Source organism: Dermacentor andersoni, chromosome 11 (assembly GCF_023375885.2).
Source record: "Dermacentor andersoni chromosome 11, qqDerAnde1_hic_scaffold, whole genome shotgun sequence".
NCBI classification, from domain to species: Eukaryota; Metazoa; Arthropoda; class Arachnida; order Ixodida; family Ixodidae; genus Dermacentor; species Dermacentor andersoni.
The window spans coordinates 94,181,490-94,186,917 of NC_092824.1; positions in this window are offsets into that span (position 1 = coordinate 94,181,490).

Consider the following 5,428-nt stretch of genomic DNA (forward strand, 5'->3'; position numbering starts at 1 on the left):
TCTGTGCGTGTGCGCGTGTGTGCATACGTATGTATGCGTATATGTGCGTGAGTGAGCGTGTGCGCACGTGTGTGTGCGTGGGTATGTATGTGTGTGTACGTGTGTGTGCGTATTTGTGCTTGCGTGCGTGCGTGTGTATGTGTGCGCATGTATACGTACGTGTGACTGTTTATGCATGCGTATGACTGCGTATGTGTGCGCGTGTCTGTATACGTGTGCGCGCGTGTGCGTACGTGTGTATGTGTGCGTGCGTATGTTTGTGCGTATATATGCGTATGGGTACGTGAGTGCGTGTGTGGGTGCGCGTGTGTGCGTACGTAGGTGTGTGCATGCGTATGTATGCGTATGTGTACGCGTGCGTGTGTGTGTGCGTATGCTTGCGTATGTGGGTGAGTGTGTGCGTGTATGTGCGTATGTGCATGCGTACTTATGCGTATGCGTAGGTGAGTGCGCGTGCGTATGTGTGTACGTGTATGCGTACGCGCGTGTGCGTATAGGCGCGCGTGCGTGATCGTGCGTATGTATGCGTATGCGTACGTACGTGCGCGCGTGTGCGTATGCGTGAGCGTACGTATGTATGCGTATGTGTGCGCGCATGTATGTGTGTGCATACGTGTGCATGTATGTGTGCGTGTGTGTATGCGTGCGTATGTATGCGTATAGGTGAGTGTGCGAGTGCGTGTGTGTGCGTATGTGTGCGCGTGTCTGTCATGTGTGTGCCTGTGTGTGCGTACGTATGTGTGTGCGCGTATGTGCGCACGTGTATGCGTACGTGGGTGTGCGTATGCGTGAGCGTGTGTGCGTGCGTGTGTGCGCCTGCGTATGTGTGTGCGCGTGCGTGCGTGTGATATATATGCGTATGTGTTCGTGTGTGTGTACGTATGTGTGTGTGTACGTGGCGTCAGCGCCTAACCTCTATCCCGCCATCTCGGGCCACTGGGTAGACCACGGTAAAAGGCATATGACATCGGGCTACCAACTCTTGCACCAACTTGGGTCACTGCATCTAAGCCTATTCATGTCCCCTGCAGGACGAAGGCCTCTGCCTGCAATCTCCAATTAGCTCTGTCTTGCGCTAGCCGATTCCAACTTGTGCCTGCATTTTTTTTATTTCATCACCCCACTTAGTTTTCTGTCGTCCTCGACTGCGCTTCACTTCCCTTGGTACCCATCCTGTAAATTAAGTGGTCCACCGGTTATCTATTCTACGCATTACACGCCGTGCCCAGCTCCATCTTTTCTCCCAATGCCAACTAGAATATCGGCTATCCCCGTTTGTTCCCTGACCCGCACCGCTCTCTTCCTGTCTCTTAACGGTATACGCCCAACAGTTCTCGTTCCATCGCTCTTTGCGCAGTCCTTATGTTCTCGAGCTTCTCTGTTAACCTCCAAGTTTCTGCCCCATATGTCAGCACCGGCACAATGCAATGATCGTACACTTTCCTTTTCAACGACAGTGGTAAGCTCCAAGTTAGGTTTTGGTAACGCCTGCCATATGCCATTTTTATTCTGTAAATTTCCTTCTCATGATCATGGTCCCCTGTGACTAATTGACCGAGATAAACGTACTCTTGCACAGACTCTAGAGGCTGACTGGCGATCCTGAATCATTGTTCCCTTGCCAGGCTATTTAACATTATCTTTGCCTTCTGAACATTAATCTTCAACGCCACGCTTACAACTTCTTGGTTAAGGTCCTCAATCATTTGTTGTAATTTGTCCCCAGTGTTGCTGAAGGATACAACGTAATCTGCAAACCGAAGGTTGCTGAGATAGTGGCGTTGATCCTCACTCCACAGCCCTCCCAGTCTAGTAGCTTGAATACTTCGTCTAAGCATGCAGTGAATAGCGCTGGAGAGATTGTGTCTCCTTGCTTGACCCCTTTCTTGATAGGTAACCTTCTACTTTTCTTGTGGAGAACCAAAGTAGCTGTAGAATCTTTGTAGATATTTTCCAAGATATTCACGTATGCCTCCTGTACGCCTTGACTACGCGTCTTTAGACTGCTCGTATCTCAGCTGAATCAAATACCTTTTCATAATCTATGAAAGCCATATAGAGAGGTTGATTGTACTCCGCAGATTTCTCGGTTACTTTATTGATGGCATGAATGTCATCCCGTGTAGGATATCCCTTCCTGAAGCCAGCCTGTTCTCTTGGTTTATTGAAGTCGAGAGTTGGCCTGATTCTACTGTAAGTTATTTTGGGGAATATATCTTATACAATACTGAACGCAAGCTGATGAGCTTACTCTTCAATTCTTTAATGTATCGCTTCTTGTGCATTAGTATAATGTTACATTCTTCCAGCTCTCCGGTACACTTGAAGTCGTGAGGTATTAAGTATAAAGGGGCGCAAGCTTTTCAAGCGTGATGTCTCCTCCATCTTTGATTAAATCGACTGTTATTCCATCTTCTGATGCCGCTTTTACCTGGGTCATGTCTTCGTCGCTTGTTATAAAAAGAAGTATCTGTATTCTGCTCATCACTACTTCGAATGAAGGTAGCGTGGCCGCTGTGGGTAACGTACAGGTCAGTATGGAATTCTTCTGCTGCTTTTACTACATGATCGAAATTGCTGATGACATTACCCTGCTTATCTTTCAGTGCATACATCTTGCTCTGTCATATGCCAAGTTTTCTTCTCACTGATTTCGTGCTGCGGCCATTTTTTTACTGCTTCTTCAACCTGGGTATGTGACGCTCTTAAAATGTAATATTCCATGCCAACTTGTGTCGCTAGGTATGTAGCACTGAAGATTTGCTCCTCTTTAATGAACTTCTTGGACGCCAACTTTTGTCAGTGCGTATATATGTGTCAACGAGAATGCGCCGCCTTTCGTTGTAAACATTATATAAAACGCAGTATCAACAATTACACACTAACCAGCAGATCGTTTGCTAATAGTATTAAAGTCATCAATCATATCTAAAAAATGAGTGCACCGCCACCCATTCTTTTTTTTAACGTTAACAGTAAAGTTTACTTAGCTTCGCAAACGGCTGTGTAAGTGGAATATGGCGGCACGATTATGCACGTCGCATTGAGCAAGCGCGGAGTTATGCACACTTTTATTCGTTCTTTCCAAGGAAAGACAAGAAAGGAATTGCCCCAGCTGCTTCTCCGGTGCCATAGTGTTAAACTGCTTGATAAAGAAATAGCAATAATAAAGAAACTGCATTGGCTTTTGCTTGTTAACAAGTCACGTGTGGTTTGCATTACGGATGTGTGTTTCGGAAGCTCAACTTTCTCCTGCATTTCATGCAGTCTGCGCTTCATAGACGGAGTTCTGCATATGTGGTGTCTTCGTGTGTACCGAGGCTGCGCTCTATAACGGACGAACGTTTTAGTAAACAAATAAATAACAAATAAGATGTGCGAGTGGTTGAAGTCGTCAGCTAATGGCGACTACTGCAAGACTCACGCTCTGAAGAGGCTCTTGACAGCACCGAGAAAGTCGTAGGCGTTGCACTGGGGAGCGGTGCTCAGGAAAAGAATGAGCACAGCTTGAACAGCACTAGCGCCCGTTGCATTGTTGCGTTTGGCATGGCGAGCCAAACAAAGCATGTCCTTCTGTTCTATAGTTATGTTCTATAGTTTTGGCACATACCCACAGCGGCCGACTGGGCAAGAGAATATCTAAAATGTCTCTCTTGATGTTTAGGACGGGGTGGGGGTGGGGGGACGAAAACGGGGATTTCGATGTAAACACCTCCGCGTGAGAAGCCGTCAATTAGAACGGTACCATTCGCCCTGCTCTCCGCAAATTTCTTCTTTTTCATTTTCTTTATTATTGTTTTGATTCGGAAGTCTGCCTTAAGGAACAACACAGGGTTGTGCTTACATGTGCATAAACATATTTGTTTCATGCAGAAAATATAATAGGGCACGGTTGAAGGGTTCGCGAATCATAACTCCATACGTTCATTCGTGCATTCAGAAGGCTACGCTGCCAGAAATGTTGCTCTGTTCGTCATCGTAATATCGACACATGTCTCACGGGAGAGTCTGTTGACACAGGAGGAGATGAAACGCCACACAGTAAGAAAGAACCAAACAAACAGTAAAAAATACAAATACAGAATAGCGATTTCCTAGGACCCTGGGACGCAAGTTGGGACAGCTGAGCCCTGAAGGCACTCATCTTAAACTTACAGCAGTTACACATTCTTTAGAGTCAGTCATCTGGGCTTGATTTGTTTATTCCTAGATTTTTTAAAAATTGTTTGTAGCTTCTTGTCGGTTCCTCCTTCTGAAGTAGCAACGCCTTTAGCTTCCATTAATCTATCTTACTTGAGTTTTTAAAAAGCACAGACCTGGACTTTAGGCTTTAAGTTGTCCAAACAGCTTACTATAAGCTTTACATCTTTCCTCATCATCGTCACCCATCATGCGCCTTTTTCTTCCTTCTTTCTTTCCCTCTTCCCCTTCCCCCAACGCAGAGTAGCTGGCTAGAGGAATGTCCTCAGGCCGACCTCTCTGCATTTAATAATAATAATAATAACCTTTATTTTTTTCAAAAACATCAACGTGATGGGGGAGGTGGGGGAAAAAAGCTGAAACAGACAGCTTGACTAGTCCTCCCCCCCCCCAAAGAAAAAAAATACATTCCATAAAGGCAGACAATTCAGCTACCGACAAGAAATGAAAACATAATGTTTGATTGTACAAAAATAATACCTTAACTACAAGCATCTTTGTGGCATATAAATATGCACATTCCCAAACGTGTGAACATGCAACTGTAGTAATGACTTTACGTTTACAGGACACTGCTAGAAGACATATGTAAACACCATACACACAACAACGGCTCACTAACGTCTGCATAATGGTATATCACGAACATTCATCACTAAATTTCACAATGAAAAAAGAGTTCAGAAAGCATGCCAGAAGACAAACAGAAATCTATGATATGCATATTAATTTACACAAACGAGAACAATGTTCAGGGAAATACAACTGAGGCAGAAAAGAACAATTTTAATTGCTGTTTTGATGTATTTTCTAGCTTTGTAGCGTGTCTGTGACAAAAATTCAATAATTCTGGCTGTTTTCTTTTCATCATTTGCTGTCAATAGGTAGTTCTACACGTCTCTACGTTTCAAATTTCCCTACTACGTGTATCGCATAAAGGAGCTTTCTTTGACAGGAGCTTTCTTTTTCTTTTCGTGTCATTAAACCTTTTTCTCTCTCTCTCTCTCTCTCTCTCTCTCTACGTTTTTCACGGTTTAGATTAGGAGGTCCTTCCAGCGTCACCTTTAACCTTGAGACGCCTTATATTGCACTGAAAATTATGCATTTGTCATAGTTGTCTTTTACACATGTAATACACTACAATCAGTGGTAGTGGGTGAGCGGCACTATTTGAGGAGAAAGCGAGCCAGCAGGTTTCGCAAACGGGCCCGGATCGCCGTTCGTCACG